The sequence below is a fragment of the Xyrauchen texanus genome, chromosome 15, assembly GCF_025860055.1.
Source record: "Xyrauchen texanus isolate HMW12.3.18 chromosome 15, RBS_HiC_50CHRs, whole genome shotgun sequence".
Lineage (NCBI taxonomy): Eukaryota > Metazoa > Chordata > Actinopteri > Cypriniformes > Catostomidae > Xyrauchen > Xyrauchen texanus.
In genome coordinates, this window is record NC_068290.1 from 7755446 (window position 1) to 7778970 (window position 23525).

At 40.0% G+C, this 23525-nt stretch overlaps 1 pseudogene; it reads left to right on the forward strand.

The window, feature by feature from the left end:
* Window positions 1-23525, forward strand: part of LOC127656498 (oxidation resistance protein 1-like) — a 204610-nt pseudogene that overhangs the window by 150143 nt on the left and 30942 nt on the right.

Below are 23525 nucleotides of genomic sequence, written 5' to 3' on the forward strand. Positions count from 1 at the left end.
CGAGGTATGCAGCAAAGCATTTGTGAAGCCACAACACGCACAACCTTGAGGCGGATGGGCTACAACAGCAGAAGACCCCACCGGGTACCACTCATCTCCACTACAAATAGGAAAAAGAGGCTACAATTTGCAAGAGCTCACCAAAATTGGACAGTTGAAGACTGTTGAGACATTCAGATGGTAGAGTCAGAATTTGGCGTAAACAGAATGAGAACATGGATCCATCATGCCTTGTTACCACTGTGCAGGCTGGTGGTGGTGGTGTAATGGTGTGGGGGATGTTTTCTTGGCACACTTTAGGCTCCTTAGTGCCAATTGGGCATCGTTTAAATGCCACGGCCTACCGGATCATTGTTTCTGACCATGTCCATCCCTTTATGGCCACCATGTACCCATCCTCTGATGGCTACTTCCAGCAGGATAATGCACCATGTCACAAAGCTCGAATCATTTCAAATTGGTTTCTTGAACATGACAATGAGTTCACTGTACTAAAATGGCCCCCACAGTCACCAGATCTCAACCCAATAGAGCATCTTTGGGATGTGGTGGAACGGGAGCTTCGTGCCCTGGATGTGCATCCCACAAATCTCCATCAACTGCAAGATGCTATCCTATCAATATTGGCCAACATTTCTAAAGAATGCTCTCAGTACCTTGTTGAATCAATGCCACGTACAATTAAGGCAGTTCTGAAGGCGAAAGGGGGTCAAACACAGTATTGGTATGGTGTTCCTAATAATCCTTTAGGTGAGTGTATATATATATATATATATATATATATATATATATATATATATATATATATATATATATATATATATATATATATAGCTGTCATTGCGTACTTGCAATGTGTTATGAATTAAAGACATTTTGGAACACAATTTATGTTATGAGATGGAGAATGCGTAGCTAGAAACATTTGTGTTTCCATACTTGTGTAAAGTATACACGTACATCAGGCCCTAGGAGGCAGCTGTATGTAATGTAGGCTGTTGACAGCAAGGCAGATTACTTGGTTTTGTTAAAGAGTCTGGGGCAGATTCACTAAGAATGAATTGCTCGCGCTATAAGCGCTGGTTTTTGGGGTTTTTGTGCACGCACTAACTGCAGTCATTTAGCGCCTGATCTACTAAAGGAATTATGCAGATCAAATGGGTAACAGCACAAATGTGTCCACAAAATCACTGCTGAACGCAATTTGCACACGTAATTCTGATCTTGCGGTCCGATTCTGAGCGCAGTATAGCCGAAGAAGCTGAAATGCCACCCGCAAATGTGCTGCAACTGTTTAGTTCATCTTACCCCGTGTCTTACTCTCAGAACAGGCAGCAGAGCTCATTGCCGTCTTTAACTAAAGCTAAGCCATTTCCCTGCCTGCTACAGTAGAGTCCTCTAGAGAAAAGAAAGGGCATCAGACAAGTCCTGTTTGTCTCAGTGGTGTAAAAAGAAGCACTTCAGTAAAGCAGGCAACTCTTTTGCCCAGGCTTTAACAATCTTTTAATTAAAGAGCCATTACTGCAGTGCTACAGACTGGCCTCATATTAATTATTAAAGTGGATGCCCTGGCATTTCTGTCTGTAATGAATAGCAATAGTAGATGGTGACTGCAGAGTGCAGTTTGTTTGGTTGGGGGAGTAGATCTTTTCTGTTGTCTCTTGCCTTAAATTAAGAAAAGGTGTAGTACCGGTTCCTGAAGTATTTCTCTCATTAATTTCTTCCTGTATAATTTCATAAAAGAGTTCTAAGCCATGATTCAAAGCAACTAGCTTCGATGTTTGCAAATATACAATCAGTGTACGAAGACCAACTCGATTGAATAATTCACAGTGCATCATGAAAGTGGGCGGTCACTGCAGAGCTCATTTGGCACATTTCGTTGGCCATGATTCTCTGATTGGTGGAGTGTTTCTTTTCAGGATCATTGGTAGTATAGTTCTTCACCAGGAATTCTGCTATTAAACACAATTTTAAAAAAATTACTCGGACTGTTGGCATCAACAGAAGCATATTGCCAACCTCAGAGATCATGATAGGGATGTATTTAAAGGTTTATAAGTTATTGTTAAAAAGTAATCCACCAATGGAAAAACTGAAAGGGATTGTTCACCCAAAAATGACAATTCTTATCAATTATTCACCCTCATGCCATCCCAGATGTGTATGACTTTCTTTCTTCTGTTGAACACACACAAAGATTTTTAGAAGAATATTTCAGCTCTGTAGGTCCATACAATGCAAGTGAATGGTGACCAGAACTTTGAAGGTCCAGAAAAGCACATAAAGGCAGCATTAAAGTAATCCATTAGACACCAGTGGTTAAATCCATATCTTCAGAAGTGACATGATAGGTGTGAGTGAGAAACATATCAAGTCATTTTTTACAAAAAATGTCCACATACTTTTGTTTTTGATGATTTGCATTCTTCATGCATATTGCCACCTACTGGGCAGGGAGGAAAAATTATATTAAAAAAAGGACTTAAATATTGATCTGTTTCTCACCCACACCTAGCATATCACTTCTGAAGACATAGATTGAACCACTGGAGTCATGTGGATTATTTTATGCTGCATTTATGTGCTTTTTGGAATTTCAAAGTTCTGGCCACCATTCACTTGCATCGAATAGACTAGCTGAGATATTTTTCAAAAAATCTTTGTGTTCAGCAGAAGAAAGAAAGTCATACATATCTGGGATGGCATGAAGGTGAGTAAATAATGAGAGCATTTTAATTTTGGGGGGAACTATCCCTTGAATGGGATTTTTACTTATGATATCCTGTGTTGGGCTCTATTACCATGGTATTCTATCCTGCAAGAAAAAGAGGAAAGAGAGGATTAGGAAGGGGTGTGTGTGTGTGTGTGTGTGTGTGTGTGTGTGTGTGTGAGAGAGAGAGAGAGAGAGAGAGAGAGAGAGAGAGAGAGATGGCCAGTGTTAATTACCAGTGGCTGGTGGTGTTGGCTGACACTAGGAAAGGTGACTTTGACTCTGTTACTGGTCTGATTTCCTGCCCAGAAGCTCTTGTGGTGCTCTCCACATGTCAATGACATGAAACTTTTTAGACTTAAACCAGTGAAGCTGGTTACATGGATGCAATAGTTCTCAGGCATGTGATCGGCAAAGGACAAAAATACAGCCAAAAGTGATAAATACAGTATGTCTTTAAATAAAAAAGGTTATTCTGTCTTCTGACACCTGCAAACCTGCATATTTATTGAAAACAATTGAGTGAGCAGTGCAGGACCAATAAGAACAAACCTAATAACTTATTCTGAACAAAATTCACCCAGTAAAAGTTACCCAACATTTTTTTATACGGTGAAAAGCTTATAAGGTGAAAAGCGTCTTTTCTTTGCTACTTGTCAATACACATTGAATGAATCTGCTGAAAAGGCAAGTGAAATGATTCACATGCACACGCTCATCCACACCGATGGCATTCTTTGCCTTAACCGTAACCCTAACCCAGATTTTAGAGATTGTAAGTACCGCACATATTTATTGTATAAGTTCTCAAATCCGAATATGCAAGCTCTCGAGTTTTGCTACTGATTTTCCTTCATACTCGAGCTATTGCGTTACGTTGCGTCGCGTGAACGTACTCGCCTGTTGTAGACAGGTGAGGTGATTAATCCCTGAACTTGAAAATGTCTGTTTACCTGGAACAATGAAGCCTACGTTCACACTGCAGCTGATGTGGTCCAAATCTGATTTTTTTTTTTCTCACTTATGACTAAAAAATTTAGGCACGCAGAGGTTTAAAGAGGACTAAAGTGTAAAAACAACCATAGTAACTTGCCATCCAATGTTTCGCAACTGCTTCCCACACCACGACCAGTGATACCCAATAGACACTTTTCTTTTCTAGCGAGAGGACATTTATCAGTGCGCGCTGCAAGAGAAAGACATCAGGCTGGAAGCAGCACGTATTCTCTCTCGCAGCACGTGTCAAAAAAATGAAACACTAAAGCGCTAAAGCAACATTTGCGCCAAGGTTCAATAAAACTTGTTTGGGTGAAGGGTCAATTTTAGGTCGGAACAAACAGAATTCCATAAAATCACATCCCTGAGTTCTGTATATACAGTAAGCCTACTGTAGAACATCCTACAGTAGTTAAAGTAATCGTTCACCTAAACAATTTCTGTCATCATTTAATTTTTTTTCCGAACCTGTACTGATGTGCACTGGATACACAAATTGGCAAGTTCGGTGAAACTTTGACGTTGACCCCACCTCAATCCCCAGTTGGCCTTGTTTGGCCCAAGGTTAATGGGCAGACCAAAGGCCATTGACCGCTAGCCCTGAGAAATCCCAGAAGATGCACAATGAAGCACCGGAGATACGCACAAGCACAGCCTAATTTGGCCCGACAGTGAAAACACAGCTTACGTTGACCATGGCGGTCAAGCATAAATTTTAAGACGGAATTTTGTTTTTGTTGAGGTAACAGCTTTCATTTTTGTCTGTTCCTCACACACACACAGAAATTATAAAAAAGATTAAATGGCTTCAGAAGGCTTGCATTATTGCATGCAAGTCATATGGACTACTTTTATGATGTTTTTATGGTACTTTTATGTCCTTTGGAGGTTGAAAGACCATGGTCCCCATCCACTTTCACTGTATAGAAGAGAGCAACTCTGACATTATGCTAAACTTTGGTCTTTCAAAGACAAAAGTCAAACAGATGACGTGATGATGACAGGAGTTTCATCTTTGTGTCTGCATTTAACTTTTAGTTTTGCCCTTGTAAAACCTATTTTTGCCCAGAAGATGGTGCTGTAGTATGTTGTCCTTAAAATTCACAACAAACAGATGCATATAAACATTCACCTATTATTGTGATGAGAATTAATTGGTATTATTGGGATAAAGGGCTGTTTATCTTATAGTTATTATTAGCATCAGTTGATAGCATCTGTTAGGTTACTCATTCTCAGTAGACATGTCATTACAATAGCAACATTTCTGTTGCGATTTTGAGTGCCCTTCCATCTTCTGCTTCAGACTAATAGCACTTTAGTCAATAAGCTGGAATGTGTATGGAATTTAACTGTGTTGGAATGCTGAGTGTGAAGATTAACTGTGCTGAAATGGTGTGTGTGTTCTTATGATTTGTGAGGTGATTAAATATACTGTAATGGTGCATGTAGAGTTTTTCTTTGCCACAGTACATGTGTGGAGTGTTCTTCAGTTGTGTGTAGAGATGAAATGTGCTGGAATAGTCCGGCAGTGATCTAATGTCATCCACCCACATACACAGCAGCCCTGCAGCGAGGGTCAGTGCCCTTCTTCCAGGCTTAGGTTCTAAATCCAGCCACAGGTCTCCTCCAGGCTGGATTTCACTGAGGTGCTCTTCACTGGGCCGTGTAAAACCAGCCCAGTGTAGGTAAGCTCCAGATGGCCTAGAGGACATTAAGACATGCACAGACTTTTTCCTCCTCCATCTTCGGTAGTAGGCTTTATATAAAGTAAGGTGCATTTTGTACTGTTCTGAGCCAAGTGCAGACAGATAGCACACTGGAGGTTAAGTCATTCACTAAATTGGGACAAAAATAGAGCACTCAATGTGTTTGGTTGACATGGGTCAATGGTAATCAGTACATAGATCGTCTTGGTTACTTTCGTAACCTCCGTTCCGTGATGGAGGGAACGAGACATTGTGTCGATGTAGTGACACTAGGGGTCGCCCTTGGGAGCCCCAAACACCTCTTTGAGAAATCTTTGAGAAAAGGCCAATGGGAATTGGCAAGTGGAATTTGCATGCCACTCCCCCAGACATACGGGTATAAAAGGAGCTGGCTCTCAACTAGGGCTGGGATAAACGATTATTTTTTAAACGATTAATCTAGCGATTATTTTTTCGATGCAACGATTCACTTTTCCAGTGCGATTCGATTTCGATTTGATTATCTCCCCATTAATTGACTAATAGCAATTTATACATGTTGATTTACATATCTCAATGAAAAAAAATGAATTCCTTAACATTGCAATATATGTTTATTGCTCTTAAAATTACAAAATAAAAGACTATACAAGTGCAAAGTAATGCATTCTTAGTCAGAGGTAGCATTCAATAAAACCTTGAAGCATTGAAAACACATAGGCCTAGCTTACTGAAAAAAGTGCATCTTGTAATTCTTCTTTCACATTAAAATAATAACAACTTGATGTCTAGCATTCAATAAAAACATTAAAAGGTCACCCAAAATACTTGTTTAGAGCAATTGAAAGAATACAGTAACCAATGTAAACTTGAGGGCTTTAAGCTAATACAGAAGTGCTTTTCCAACAAAAAATAAATAAAAATTAACAGCGACAGTGGGAGCCAGCAGCCTGTCATGGCGTCCTTCCTGAACCAACAGAATTTAACATTTATGTTGAAAACACATAGTCCTAGCTTACTGAAAAAGTGCATCTTTTAATTCTTCATTCACATAAAAATAACAACAACATATAGTAGTAATACACTCTGCCACTCACCTTTTACTTAAACTCAAAAATAAAATTCAAGTAAAAGTGTACAAGAGCAAAATAATGCATTCTGATGTCTAGCATTCAATAATAAAATAAAAAGGTCACCCAGCCACCCTTTCTTAGAGCTATTGAAAGAATACAGTAACTATTGTAAACTTGGGGCTTTAAGCTAATACAGAAAGTGCTTTTCCAACAAAAAATAAATAATGAATATAAACATTCAGAATTCAACATTTATGTTGAACATACTGAAAAAAAGTTGCGCGGCGCCTCTTCAGGTGCTGGTGCATTGCCGTGGTGCTAGAATGGAAGGCCATCTCCATTTTGCAAAGACGACATATCATGGAATTGTTTCCTTTAATGTAAAAGAATTCCCATACCTTAGAGGAACGAGTGCCTTGCGCTTCTGATAGTCTGTGGAGCCACTCGTGTTGCTACTACTCTCGGGCTCCGCCATCTTTGTTTTGGGTCTGACGAATCGACGCGTATATTTTGCGTCAAAGTATTTTTTGCGTCGATGTCATCGATGACGTCGACGAGTTGTCCCAGCCCTACTCTCAACCAATCATTTAGATTTTGTGCTTAGTAGATGAGACAGGCTGCCCCAGCCATGGCTCTTCTCTTTTTTTTTTTCTCCCCAAAAAAGAATTGAAATTGTTCAGCTGGGGGCCATAAGTGTCCTCATCTGGGAGGTGTCCCTTTCCAAGGGGAAGACACACTCTGCCTGAAGGGGAGGTAATTGTGTGGAAATATGTCACATGGCCTTACCAGGAATTACACACAAGTGGAAAGGTATCTTTAAAAAGACACTCTCTGTGGGTGCCACTCTTTTAGAAGGAAATATAGTCTTTTAGAGAAAATAATATACTCTTTTACACTGCTGAAGCGCCCAGGGGTGTTCTTTGCACTCCAGCGCCATAAATACAACAGTTTTCTGTAGAGGTGAGTAGATCGACAGAGGAATTCAGCTCCCTGAACACAACCACTCAGCTCCGAAGAAAAAATCTGAATGAGCAGTTGCGAGCCAGCTTCTTTTTACCCGTATGTCCGGGGGAGTGGGATGCAAATTTGCTCTATAAAAACTTTTATTCACTATTTAATTTTTTTGCTTGTTTATTGCTATTAGTTACAAATTAAATTAGAAAATGGAAAATACACACATCAGTCACACTCAGGTCTTAGGAGGTTAAACTATTTTTCAGTTGCCTAATTATTTAATGTCTTACATTAAAATGATTTAATGTCTTATTTAATAAGGTTGTGATTTAAATTTGAAGCTAAAAGCTTTATCAACTCTGACAACTGGAGGAACACAGTTTTTCCGCAGTTTTTCCCAAATGTTTATAGTTTTGAAGCATTGAAAGAGATGGTGTGATGGTGCTGGATTGACTGAACAGATCATCTACAGTACGTGGATGAAGCGACCTGTATGACCCTGAGCTCTGAATCTCTGGATTACAAATAGAATTTCAGAAACATCCAGAACATTCAGAAAGTCCACCCCCTAGTCCTAAAAAAAAAGGCTGTACCGGATCCAGAGATGTAATTTGTTCTTTAATTGTTCCTAATGGAGTAGTTCCCTGGAACACTGGATGTTAAATGTTCATTTGAATTCCGGTTGTTAATAATGGCTTTGATGATGAAGCGAGCTATAAACAGCAAGCCAGCATCAGAATGCTGTAAATACACAGCTATTTGCGTTTGGCTGGAATTTACAACAGTGGCATCCTTCCTCTCAATGCTGTGTGAGACGAACACCTTCCTGGGCGAAGCTGGCTTTTGAAGAGACGGAGAGTGTAAACTGGGATTCAGGAAGGCATGTTTTGACACTCTGGTTGCTTTTTCTGGGATCTGATGGGTGGGCCAATCTGTCACAGCACGGCAGAATGTGTAATGTCGAGGCCAGAGGGCGGGAACAGTGGCCGCTGTGCTTGTCAGTGGAGATTTTGTGAGAGCAGATCCAGGGAGAGTTTTTGGGAGATTTGGGAATTAAATATGAATTGTGATCCTCTCTAATTTGTAAAATAAATATTTATTTTATTTATGGGGTTCTGACGCACACGTTATGGTTGATTATGGGAGATTTGTGATTAATCATTATAAACCATAGCCATTATTTCTCTAATGACATATGTTCTCTACTGAAATATATTTATGCCACTTCTGTTAGAAAAGTCTATGTTAAATAGCACCCCACATACTATATGCCTATTAGGTGATTTCAGTACCTTTGGATTTTTAAAAGAGCGCTATTTAGGCAAATGTATCAAGAATTAATAGGAATACAAATTAAATTAAGCCCAAATGCCAGTGAGGAAATTATAACAATTAAAAATTCACTTTCAGTCACAATTATTTAAGCAAAGCAGTAGTAAGAAAGAGTCTGATTGTGTTTTTTTATTAGTGAGATTTTCAGTGAAGCATTGTAATGTGTTGTGACATCTACCCTGTCCTAAACACTGTCACGGTCCTATCCAGTGATTGAGAGACAGAGAAAGTCAGTGGCCTTTTGTTGAGTCACTGCCCCCAACACTTTGGTCGTATCAGTGTCAGTTTGCTCCAGCCGCTCAGCGATGCACATGTCTGTGTGTTTAGGTGTGTGTGTGAGTGTGAGTGTTCACTCCTCAAACGCTCCTTCTTTAGCTGTACTTCATTTACACATGCAATCACAATCACTGCAGTGTTTCCCACAGGATTTTGTGAGGCTGTGTGGGTGGACCTCAGACCCTCTAGGAGGGTCCAGGGGCACCCTCTCCCAAAAGAAAATTTGTTAAATGCATCAATCTGGTGCACTTTGAGAGCAAAATTAAGAGGCTAGATCTATGAAGAACTTTGTGCTCTTGCAAACAATTTTGTGCTCTAGTAGTAATTTAATCAAGATGGTAACAAACCACAAGAAGGATGTTCCGTTTTCTGTGAGGGACTGTAAAGACAGCAAGCCCTTGTGTCATTGCCCACATAGGGCTTTAGCCACCCCTTGAATTCAGGGATTAACTCCCATTCTTTTCTGTATATTTGGGAGTATATTTTAGTGTGAGTCCAGCATGACCCCAGTATTACTTATATTGGTCTAGAATGGGTCTAGAGTTTGAACAGTATGTGTACAGTTTTTGTCTAGTGTGAGACTAGTATGAGACCAGTATTATACCACTATGAAACAGTATGAGTCTAGTATGTGTCTAGTATGAGACAAGAATGAGTTCAGTATTAAATTAGAATTAGTCTATTATGAAAGCAGTATGAGTTTTGAATGAGTCCTGAATGAGACCAGTATGAGTCCAGTATTAGACCACTATAAATTAAGTATGACCAGAATTAATCCAGTATATGACAAGTCTGAGTTCCGTATGTGTCCAGTATGTATTGTGATTTAAGCAGATCACCCATACAATAAACGTTCTCAGTCGCAGTAGCCTGTCATATCTCTATCCTTTTCAGGACTCAAATGGTACTCCTCGCTCGGAGGCTCCCGCCCCTCCAGTCCTCTCTGCCTTGCGGCCCTCCCGTGTCGTTTCCTCCACCTCAGAGGAAGAGGAGGCGCTGACAGAGAAGTTCCTCAAAATCAACTGCAAGTACATCACAGATGGCAAGGTGAGTCAGAATATGCTTTTACAGTTGCAGCAAATCCAAAGTTACATGAAGTTCCGTGACTTATGGAGGAACGCGGAGGAGTCCTCAGGTTAGGCACTAATAAGATACTTGTCTTCCTCTGGGAAAACTAAAGACTGCAAACCGTAAATGGTTCCAAGTTTTGCTTCAAGTGTAGGAGTTGAGCTACTGTCTCCATTACTGATCTGTTCCCTTAGCGAGCACTCTTTGCCTTACGAGTGTAATTGTATTTGTACAGAGTTGATTGGCTCTAACACTGTCAAAAAATATCTGTCCTCACTTTCACCCCTCTTAGATATGGAACTTAAGTTTTATCGCGTTGCAACACTGAAACTGAGAAATATGTTTTCAAAGTTTTTTGATTGTCCAGCCAGTTGTGTATTATAAAATAATCTCATTATGTTTTCTGTGAATCTGGGCATAGTTAAACCAAACCCCTTTGTCATAGGACAGATCATAGTGTAGGAGACCCGATTTTGGTTGAAACAGTTGTTCTGTGATTACAATCTGACATACCTGTTCCATGTGTTACAGGGTATTGTTAGTGGGGTGTTGCTGGTGACGCCCAACAACATCATGTTTGACCCTCTCCGAACAGACCCTCTGGTTTTGGAGAGAGGATGTGAGGAGTACGGCATCATGTGTCCATTGGAGGAGGTTCAGTCTGCAGCCGTCTACAGAGAGATCACAGACAGCAAGATCCGAGACTCTGTGCCTCCGTAAGACAACTGCCTTACCTCATACTGTCACATTAGGACACAAATCTCAGCAGATGACCAATAATCAAAAAAATCCTAAATTAATGTAATGGAATTTTTTCTATAATACTTTGAAATAGGGTCAAAAAATTTACTTTTCCAGTAGGGGACAATATTCATTTCCAGAGGCATTTTTTTCCTTTGTAAGGGCAATGTTTTTTCTAACTTTATAGAATGTTATAGAATTATTCTGTTCCATCCTTTTAAGTCAAACACTTCAGTTTAATCAAGTAATTTAATTTGAATAATGATATAATGTAGGCTGTTACCGATTAAACTGAAATCAACATCAACTAATGTGTAGGGTTGGGTATTGGCATTGATTTCCAAATTTAATTTGATTTTATTAGATTCCAAATTTTCTTTTGGTTCAATCTCTGTTAATTTGAGAATATTTTAGTTACAGTGTCAACGGGCATGTTTCAATAATTACAAATGACCTGATCTCTACACTGTATAATATGCATTGTGACTGAAACACATTCCAGGATCACTTTTTTTATCATTCATGTCTTTCTAATTATTTTGGCCAATTAAATCCGTTAAATTTACGGTAAAATTCTGTCAGCTGTGGTTGCCAGACCATGTTTCAGGCTTTATGGGATGTAGTGTAATTTTGATGCCTGTATATTTACAGTTCACTACCTTTTTAGATTTTTAATTTTATCAACTTTATATATTAACATTCTAGTACCAAAAAACAACCTGTACTTTTACATATTTACGATTATACGATTGTTGTTTTTTGATTATTGTTTACATGTATTCTGTTGTTAAAGATTATATAAATTTGTACAATATTTTACCATAAATTACATTTATTGTCTTGTTAAATATATGATCTTTTTTACCGTATATTGCGTTTTTACATTCTTTTACCGTTAAAATTACAGAATTTGTTTTATGTAATGATATGACACAGAGCAGATGACAGCATTTCCAAGATTTTGAATATCAAACAAAACTGTTATGTCCTTCATGCCAAATTCAAATAAAACAGAGAAATTAGATGTCAGTGATATGATTCACAGAGTAAAAATGGCTAATGTTCTGTATAAGGATAATGGTTTTATTAATACATTTTATTTAACATTAGGGTTATATAACATATCCAGATTAACATATCAATATTATTATTAAGTAAATTGTAGCATTTGGTAACTGTGACAGGTTCTTAGCTCTCTTGTAAAGGAGGAAGTGGGAGCTGGATAAACTATCCACATGAGTCTTTATTTCTACACACTTTTCAGTATTTCAACTCTGTTTGCTTTTCAGCACAACATGCACACACACAGCTTCATGCATCTCTCTCCCCTCCAGTGAACTGGACTGCTCTTTTATATCCCTCTCAGCTTTCACTGAAAACACAAACAGCTGTTGGAGATAATTTCCCACAGGTGTCAATCCTTACCGGTCTTTCTCTCACAGCCTCGCTCTCCACAGATGTCGCACGGCCACGCCCCCATAACCACAGTGACATTATATTTAGTGATTTCTCATACCAGTAGCTTTAGTACCATTAACTTACTAAATATACTGTATAACAGCCATCCCTCCAGAACCTTTGCCTGTAGCAGGTGAAGAGGCTTGTCAGACAGATAACAGCATAAGGCCTGATTCACACATACTCTGAGAGCGGGGTGTGAGCAACGCGGTCACGTTGGGCTTTTACAGTGGCCGTGTCTCTTCTGTGAGACAGAGTTCCATCTGTGTGCCAAAAAAAAAATTATATCATCTTACAGCAAATATTTACTTTCATAAGCCCATAAATTATAATTTTTGGAGAGTGGGTTATTGATACCTCCACAATCAGTCATGTATCATCTATCGGTGTGGCCTTGCAAATCTTATCTAATGTCTTATCTATAATCTCCTGTTTTTTGTTTGTTTGTTTTTTCTACTGCAGCATGGTAAACACCTAAATATAACCACTGAATTCACAATGTAAAGGCTGTAATCTGTTAATATGGGCGCCAAAACGAAAACATGCTGCACAAGGTCCGCTCACTGAGAATGTGTGAATCAGGCATAAGTGAAATGGGCAGGGAACTACAGCACAGGGAGCGATAGCGTTACTCCCTATGACTTTTTATTTTGAATGTGTAAAGATGTCCATCTGGTGAATTTTTGTATAGAAAAACTAGTATATAACTATATATATAAAAAAATAAAAACAACGCAAAAAAAAACTAAAATCTGTTTAGAATAGACCCTTGGAATTAATTTAGGATTAGTTCCAAATTGTGATACCCTTATCAAACCAGCCAAAGTAATTTGAAATATTAGAGCCACCAGTCTGAACTGTCTCATTGCGGTTAGTGTATGTGCTTTGACATGTTGAACTGTGGTGCTTATGTTACTGATGCATTTTCGAGTCTTTCTCAGGTCATTTCCAAATCCTGTTCTCCCCTTTTCCCCGTCTTTTTCTGCCCTCGCTCGTATGCCCTCGCTTATGCTTATACATTGCAAAAAGACCTAAATAAAATAAATATGTAAGCCACCAGACAACCAGTGATTTTGAATGTGAAAGACTCTGAAAAGTTAAAAAACATTACGTTATGTTACTAATTGGATTTATCTTCAGATAGCTTATCTAGATTGAACATCTCTCATGTGACAAATTGGTATTTTGTCTGCAGTTAGCATCAGGAACCACGCTCCTGTACGATTACTTCAGATATTCAACGTTCTGCTTTATTATACAGGAAATAGATTTTTACTCCAAGGTTAATGAAGCATGAATTTAGCCGCCTACGTCTGGATTGCTCACCCATTTCAATTTGTAATACGAAGTTAATGATTTTAGTAGCCTTTTCACCCCCAGATATTTATATCCTCTGTTGGTTTATGAATGATGATGTGTTGAATTGAGCTCAGAGCTGTATTCTGAGGTTCATCAGCCAGTCGAGGGTCTCAGTTGTGCAAGTGAAGCACAGATGCCTTTTATCATGCAGATGTACAGACGGAGAGATCTACTTTTCATTTATGCACATTCATATTTACTTGAATGCTTATTAATTGAAACAAATAGTTTTGATTAGAGTGCCACCCTTGTCTTAGATGTTTCAGATGTCTTAAAGGGTTAGTTCATCCAAAAATAAAAATGATGTCATCATTTACTTACATTTTCATTACATAATATTTTTAACTGTATTACAGCAAAATATTATTATTATCAGCATAATTTGAAGGCAGTACAATAAAAACGATATACTAATAATAATACTAATATACTATCTCTTTTTCTCATTACAGTAATACATTTGATTTTGCACATATGAGTCACCTTAAAGGGATAGTCCACAAAAAAGGAAAAAAATGTCATGCTCCTTTGATATTCCACTGAAGAACTACATTCATTTAAATGGGAATAATGAATTTTACAAAATTGACTTTGTGTGGCGGCCAATTTTCCTATGCGGATTTCACATGGAGTTCAAGTTTGGTAAACTTTCACTGGCAAATTCTCTGCTTTGAACATTAGGGAGTTGCTTGGTTTGGCAGTGACCTCTGTGTGGGTGCTGCTTCGTACACAGCTACACTTAATATTTATTTTTCCTGGTTTCACATGCGCTTAACGTCTGCTCATGCCTTCTTCGGCTGCAGAATTTTGCAGGTAAATGTGACCCCGCATTTAGGCAGAATGATAGCCTCAGTCACCCTTTACTTTACACCCTTTATTTTATGGAGAAAAGATGCAATGAAAGTGAATGGTTACTGTGGCAAACATTCTGCCTAAAATCTCCTTTTGTGTTCCATGTAAGAATGAGGACTGAACTATTTCTCTAACTGTTCACTTGAAAGATACATTTATATGTGATAACCTTTCTATTTGTGCAACAGGGATTTTGAAGCCGTGTTCTCCGGAAGCTCTCAGCAAATGGATCAGCGTCTAAGGGAAGGTTATGACAGCATGGCTCCTCGCAGCACCGAGGGCTCCATCTCAGAGGACGTCTTCGCTGAGTCGGAGCTCTCGCCCATCCGCGAGGAGCGGCAGTCCACAGAGGAGCTCCAGCAGGAGGACAAGTCATCAGGAGACTCGTCACTATCTGTGCAGACCCTCTCCCAAGAATCTCAGATGGATCAAACCTGCCATAGAGAGGAGGACAGGCTTAAACTAGAGGCACCAAAGGAGGAAGGAGAACCAGCCAGCGACACTGCCCAGCCCAACACCTACAAACAGCCCAGCCAGGAGCAGCCAAGCACACCCACTAGTAGGGACTACCAGCAGCCACCCCACTGCCAGACCAAAGGAGTCACCCCCTCCTCAGGTTCCCAGAGCTCAGAGGAAAGTAACCTAAATGAGGCTAAACTAACCCGAGAGGGCACTCGAGATTCAGAGACAGACGTAGAGGAGCTGAGGAAGATGTGGAAGAGTCACACTATGCAACAAGCCAAGGAACAGCGAGACAGTGTCCAGCAGTCCCAGAGAGACACCTTCAAGCAATCCAAGGGCAGCCAGAGATTGAGCTCTGCTGAGGGTATGGCAATATGCTCTCTAGTAACACCTTTCAATAGGCACTTTTCCACCATCTGGCAGAAAGGTTCTCATTGATGATCTGGGCTTGTTGGCACGATTACGATTTGTAATTGTACCCTACCAAACTGTGTTCAAGTGAAAATGCTAGTGGACCCATTACTTAACATGCTCAGTATCGTTGGTCCCGATGGTGGAAAATTTTTGCCTGAATTTAGATCAACATAATTTGATGGTCCTGGTTCAGATAAACCAACATTTTCTACAAATATGTGTGCTTAATGATAGTGTCATTGTAACCATTGATGAAGACATTAGCACGTTGCTGTGAAAGTTCCCTTTCTCATATGAAGGAGGAAGCGCAGGCCAGGTGAAAAGTCAATTTAAGTCTTTTATTGGTCACACTTTTCAGTTTCACACACAAAAGTTTGCTTTTCAGCATAACAGTTCACACAGACAAGACGGCTGCATGCGTTGCTCTCCCTCCGGCAGTCTGAACTGCCCTTATTTCCAGTGACGTGCGGTGATGTCTTAAAGAGGCTAGGCACTGAGTTATGAAAGCCAGATTACCTGATTTATTGTTTAAGCTAATAATACGTAATAACAGTGAACGTTACGCACAAGCGCGGCATGTCAAGAAATTTACAAATCAGGATGTATATCGTGTACTCTCTCTCTCTCTCTCTCTCTCTCTCTCTCTCACACACACACAAGCGCGTAAACAGTGAACGTTACGCATTTATCAGATCCTTCAAAACCTCTCGGTTTTCCTTTACCTTTTCATTGTGGTAGGTTATATTCAGCTTCCTTTGCTCGTCATGTGCAGGGCGATCCGAGATTTTCAGTATAATTTGACACTGGATGTGAGCTGACGACTTTTCATGCTTGGTTAAAGCTGCGGGCAGGTTGTTCAAATCACAATATCCCGCTGAAGTCCAAACAGTCTGACTGGTTGAAAAAGCAGGCAGGGATAGTCTCTATATATAATATCTATGGGGATAGCAGTACAGCCGCTGATTGTTAGCACAGCCACATAGCCAATCTTTTCTTACATACCAATCAGTTTGAAACGATCGGATAATTTTTGGGCCCTTTTGCTGTACTAGTCCATCTAAGGCTGGCGTAGACCTCCCTCTTGCAATTAACTCATATTTGGAATTAAAATCGAGCTTGGAAAAATTTCTTAATTCCGTGATTACGGCCGGTGCTCTCATTTTGATTTTGAATTTGGCGGGGATTAGGCATGTACGCTAGCTGTGGTGTAATGACGTTAGCTACACAAATGTCCAGGAATATCTCGATTTTAATTGGTCCATGTCTGATACATAACAGAGATGATTACGGGCATAACATATTTACGTTAAAGGCACAGCAGATTTGTGCTTTTTGCCGTACATGTTAAAGAATACAGTATCGAAGTGCGCACGCGCAACATGGGTTTTCCGCTTGTCGTCTGCAATGAATGGACCGTAAAAGCACTGCTTATTCTACCATTTGTTTTTAGTTGATTATGTGAAACTGCTACATTTGTCATCATAACGTCTAAACAACTGGAATAACACACATATTGCATGTATAAATCACAAGAATAAAAAGTAAAAATACAAATACAAGTATATTATTTAATAAACATTTTATTTTTGAATTTTGGCAGGGTAGGCAGTGCCTAGTTTGCCTACCCAGACCGCACGTCAGTGCTTATTTCCCTCTCCAGCTTTCACGTCTGTACAAAACAGCTGTTAGAGATAATTTCCCCAGGTGTCAATCCTTACCGCTTTCCTCTCCCGGCCTCCCTCTCCACAGAACGTCGCTCAACCACGCCCCAATCTCGACAGTTGCATTCAGAAGTTTTACAACTGTTATCACCAGAGTGCCACTTTACCTCTGCTTTTTTATGCTGCTTTGAGCCCTCTCTCTCATACGGAGATAAGCTAATGCCTATCAAACATGAAGACTGCACACAAATGCTTACATACAACATGCACCACAAAACAACAGTTGCAACCCTTACAAAAAAGTACTGTGGCAGTACCATGGTACAGAGATTGCATCAGATGGTATTACCATGCTACTTCGATATAGGGGAATCCGGGTGAGTTGTAATTTTACCCCAGTAAATGTTATGAATTTTTGTATAGTCACAAACATTTAAGTCATGGCTACAAAAAACACATTGTTTTTTTGTTTTTTTACACATTGACCTTTTGTGACAACATTGCCATCCATATGGGGTAGGTTGTCACAATGGAACCTGCCATTAAGCAGCTTATTATAGATTTTTCAGATAAATTTAAACAGTAAAATAATTATTATGCTCAAAAAAATGCATGAAAAATCAAAAAGGTAAAAAAAGTCAAATATTGTATTATTTTTTTAATACAAGTACAAAATATAAAACACTTGTGACAAATTGCCCCAATAATAGTGTGAGAACTTTCCCCAAACCTTACATTTATGAAAAATACCCTTCACAGTTTTAACAGTTTTAACTTTGTGCTAAGATCTACCTGCATTATATTATTGACACTTGCCTGAAAGGGATAGTTCACCCAAAAATGAAAATTCTCTCATCATTTACTCACCGTCATGCCATCCAAGATGTGTATGACTTTCTTTCTTCTCAAATCAAATCAAATCAAATCCCTTTATTGTCACTCAACCATGTACACAAGTGCAACAGTGGGTGAAAGTCGTGGGTGCGGTTCCAAGCAACATAGCAGTATAACAATTACAATAAACATTTGATTTATACATAACACAGTTTTCACATCTTGTTACAAAACACAATATATATATAATAATATGCAATATACAGTATACACAAAATAAGAAGACTGTAAACAATACAATTTTTACATTTGTTTGTATATTGTATAATTGTAAATTCCCCCATCAGTGGAAATAAATCTTCTGAACATAAACGAATATCTCAGCTCTGTAGGTCCATACAATGCAAGTGAATGGGTACCAAAATTCTGAAGCTCCTAAAGGACATAAAGGCAGCATATAAGTAATCCATAAGACTCCAATGATTAAATCCATGTCTTCAGAAGTGATATGATATGTGTGGGTGAGAAACAGATCAATATTAAGTCCTTTTTTAACATAAATCCTTTTTTAACTTTTGATTTTGGCTATTCACATTCTTCTTGCATATCGCCACCTACTTTGAGGAAGGAAAATGTATAGTAAAAAAGGACTTAAATATTGATTTATATCATATCACTCCTGAAGATATGGATTTAACCACTGGAGTGGTTATGCTGCCTTTGTGTGCTTTTTGGAGCTTCAAAATTTTGGTACCCATTCACTACACATTGTGAGGACCTACAGAGCTGAAATATTCTTCTAAAAATCTTCAAAAACATCTGGGATGGCATAAAGGGGAGTAAATGATGAGAGAATGTTCATTTTTGGATGAAGTATGCCAGTGTCGATATATTGTGTTCACTTGTTTAGATATTGAAGGTAGATGTTTGAAACCAACATGCAAAAGACACAAAAGAAAACAAGCATTTGTGTAATTGGAATTTTGAGCTGGAATATGGTCTTGTTTGTCTACTATTTAGCATTATGCGGCTTTATATTCTTATAATGGAAACTAGACAACTAAATATCAGTTGGGTATTATTACTATCTACATGCATTTAGCTGTATGATATTTTGAGCTCTCTCTCATGCCTGGAGGTGCTTTGCATACCAACGGATGAGTCATCTAGTGAGATTGTAGTTATTCAACACTAACAGCTGATTCGACTTTTATAATGAACCAAGGACTGTATTAAAGAGATCATATCATGAAGAATCAAATCTTGATTTCTGAAATATTTTTTCTTGATTTGTAAAGATGAGTTTATAGAAAACATATACTGTGACTTTCAGAACTCAAAGCTTACTGTGAAAAAAAGGAGCACTTACTAAGCTGTAAAAATGTCTCGTTGTTAAATCTTCATGGTTGGGTTGTCATAAGGATGAATATGTCTCAACTACGTTCAACTACTTTTCAGAAACTTGACCCACCCAGTCACAGTGAGCCAATAGTACTACCAAACAACACTGTGGCAGGGCGGAGGGCGGGGCCGGGTCGTGATCATACACACCCGGTCCTGTATTAGGCTAATCAAGCCTCCGAGGTATAAAGGTCGACTGCAGGGTGTTGTGCGTGAGACAGAGATCATGTGTGTGTGTGTGTGTGTGTGTGTGTGTGTGTGTGTGTGTGTGTGTGTGTGTGTGTGTGTGTGTGTGTGTGTGTGTGTGTGTGTGTGTGTGTGTGTGTGTGTGTGTGTGTGTGTGTGTGTGTGAGAGCGTGTATTTATCACTTTGTCGGGACCAAATGTCCCCATAAGGATAGTAAAACCCCAAATTTTTGACCTTGTGGGGACATTTTGTCGGTCCCCATGAGGAAAACAGCTTATAAATCATACTAAATTATGTTTTTTGAAAATGTAAAAATGCATTTTTTTACATATAATATTTTTTTAAATATTATATGTAATATTATAAAAATATTTTTTTTTAAAGAAAATGTTTGCATGCTTTTCTCTGTGTGCTGTATGCTTAATCAGAACCGCTTAAATAAAAAAAAAAATACTGGATGATTTTCGTGACTTTCGGTTCCATTAATGGTTCAAAAACATACTGTACGTTCTTCTTCTGGTGCAGATGACGAAACACCATACTATTATCCTGTGACAGTGTTTCGAGATGCGCTATTCAGTTGAGTGTGCAGCAAGAAACGCAACCAGTAGAGTTAAATCGATGAACAAAGGACTCTTATGAGCCGGTTCTTGTTAACCATATGGGCAGGGGTCCTCACTACAGAAGCAGCGCATAGACGGTGCTCTCAAATGGCACGTGGTACTTTTCGCAGCGCTGTTCAGAACGGGCCAATCACAATCAATTGTTTCTAGAGGATTTAAAAATATATATTTTATAGATACTGCTGTGGCAGATTTAACAATTATGAATCCTTGCAACTATCAGTTTTAATTACAAAGTACTCTCCAGAGTGAAAACATTCAATGAGATGTGAAACATTCTGAGATTTGAATGCAAATCAATGGAGGATTCAGTTTTGGGTCAATATCAAAATATGTTGACAAACATGTCCCTTGACTTTTTCAGTCATGAAAAAGCTTTCAAATAGCCAAAAAAAAATAAGTACATTTGAAAAATGAAAAGGTATCATTCAATTACCTAAAATGTATTACATTACATGGCTTGACTCTGTTTTGCAATGTTTTAGAAATTATATTTTAAATTGTCAATTGCCTGAAGAAAATCCTTGTCCCCTTCAACTGGTACACTACTTCTATGACATGTAAGTGTACTTATTTTTAATAAAAGCATTATTGCAAGGCCGAACAAGTGTGCAAAAAAGCAAAACAAAATTATGAATAATAATTTAAATAATTTAAAAAGAATGTTTGTTCCTTAATTTCATTGCATTGGTGTTATCAATTTTAAAACCTTTTTTTTTTTTTTTTTTTTTAGATACAAAAAGTTGTGGAAAATACTTTTTAAGGTCAAAGTTCCGAGGCTGCTTAAATATGAATATAGTGATTTTTCCCAGCATGTTAATTCTCATTTTAACTGTCAATTTTTACACAAAAAATTGGTACTTGTAAAGGGATTCATGGAAAGGAGGAGGCGAGAACCGGCTTGACGATATAAATTATATTTAATAAAGAACTTAAACCAAAAGACACAAACACACACATATGACGGACAGCTGCCCGTATACACTCTCTCTTTCTTTCGCACCACCGTCCGCAGTCAGCCTTTATCCCTCTCGGAAGCTTGATTAGCCTGATGAGGGTCCGGGTGTGTAGAATCATGACCTGGCCCCGCCCTCTGCCTTGTTGTACGCCATTGAACCCTCAAAATTTGGTGTTGTAACCCATTTAACCATCATTAGTGTTAACTTGCTTCATTCATGAAGCAAAATTAAATAATAAAAGAAAGAACGAGCCAAATTGTCTTATCAATAAAAATAATGTCAACATGTTACAAAATATTTACCCTCAGCCTTTATGGGCAAAAACGAATCGGTTACCTTACATTACCTCGGTTCTCTCTAGAAGAGGGAACGAGTATTGCGCAAGCTAGCTTGTGCTACGGGAAAGATTCATCTTTTCTGAGATATTGAAGCCAAAAAATTATCCTTAATTTTGTATCCATTGTCAACGCAGTGCAGCAACTGCATACCTTGAGCGGGCTAGCTAGCGAGCTCATAGGTTGCTCTGCGGCAACTGCTGCAGCTTATAGACGAACTTGAGTGAACTTGCGTCTAATGACAGGCGCCCGCGCCGTCACTGTATCAAAGCCCGCCAAAATGGGCGTGGCTAGAGTGCATATAAGCGTAAGTTCGTAGGCTGGAACCCTGGTTTTCATTGAATGAAGCGAAAATCGCTCGTGGCGCGAGCACGGCCGGCTACGCAATACTCGTTCCCTCTTCTAGAGAGAACCGAGGTTACGTAAGGTAACCGATTCGTTCTCTTACGAGAGGTTCTCTCGTATTGCGTAAGCTAGCTTACGCTACGGGAACCCATTGTCAACATATTTGGCCGGCAAGAGTGCGGGCCAGTGTGTGTGTAATACATAAGCACATAGTGGGAAGGAAAAGACAGAGCGGCGGTCTGTGTGGAATGTGTCCCATCAGTGCAGCTCACCAGGGGAGCTGTAGCGTATTAAACCGCTAGTAGTTTTGCCTGCAGGGCGGGCACTTCCAGATTGTAAAATCTGACAAAGGTGGAGGGGGAAGCCCAGCCCGCTGCCACACATATGTCGTGAATGGAAATCCCGCTGGACCATGCCCACGAGGAGGCCATGCCTCTAGTGGAGTGAGCCCTAATGCCTAACGGGCATGGTAGGTCTTTTGACGTGTACGCGGCAGCAATAGCGTCCACTATCCACCTAGACAGTGTCTGTTTCGAGGAGACGAAACCCTTGGTGCGCCCTCAAACGAAACGAAAAGCTGCTCAGAGCGTCTGAAAGAGGCGGAGCGTGCAGTATACAATCTCAGTGCTCTGACTGGGCAAAGGAGATTGGCGTCGCATTCGCTATCGGATGCTGGCAGCGCCGAAAGGGAAATGATTTGTGCTCTGAAAGGAGTACCGATCACCTTGGGGACATAGCCGTGTCTAGGCTTTAAAATGACCTTGGAGTCACTTGGTCCAAACTCAAGACACGCAGCGCTGACAGACAGCGCGTGAAGGTCTCCCACACGTTTAACTGATGACAGGGCAGTCAGAAAAATGGTTTTGAGTGAAAGGTATTTCAAATCCACGGATTGAAGTGGTTCGAAAGGGGGGGGCTTTCATAGCTTCGAGAACTACGGAAAGATCCCAGATAGGAACCGATGGGGGGCGCGGGGGGTTCATCCTTCTAGCTCCCCTGAGGAAGCGGATGACCAGCTGGTTTTTTTCCCAGTGACTGGCCATGCAGGGTTTCAGCGAACGCCGCGATGGCCGCCACGTACACTTTGAGCGTGGATGGGGATCTGCCCTTATCCAGCAGCTCTTGTAAAAACACGAGCAGCGACGACACCCCACATGTCCGTGGGTCCAGGTCTCTGTCGGTGCACCATTTTGAAAACACAGACCATTTGGACGCATAGAGTCTTCTCGTGGAAGGGGCTCTAGCGTGTATGATAGTGTTTATTACTCCTTCTGGCAAAGCGACGGGTAGTCGTTGATCACCCACGCGTGCAGCCCAGCGCTCTGGGTGGGGATGCCAGATCGTGCCGCGAGCTTGAGAGAGGAGATCTGCTCTCACTGGAATGGGCCACGGGGCTGTCAGTGACAGCTGCGTAAGCTCCGGGAACCATGTCTGATTCTCCCAGCGCGGGCTATGAGGAGCACCGAGTGACGCGTTTCCCTGATCCTCTGCATTACCTGTGGCAATAGCAAGACGGGAGGGAAGGCGTAAAGCGGGCAGTTGGGCCAGTCCTGGGCCAGCGCGTCCTCGCTTTTCGAGAAAAATACTGGGCAGTGAGAGTTCTCTTCTGATGCAAAGAGGTCTATCTCTGCTCTGCCGAATATGCTCCATAACTTCTGGACTGTTTAACCGTGCAGAGACCATTTCCCTGGGGAAATATTGTCTCTGGACAGTCTGTCTGGGCCGTCTGGGCGTCGCCCTCAGCGAGCGCAGGTGGCACTGGGACCAACTCAGTATGCGTTTTGTCAGATGGAA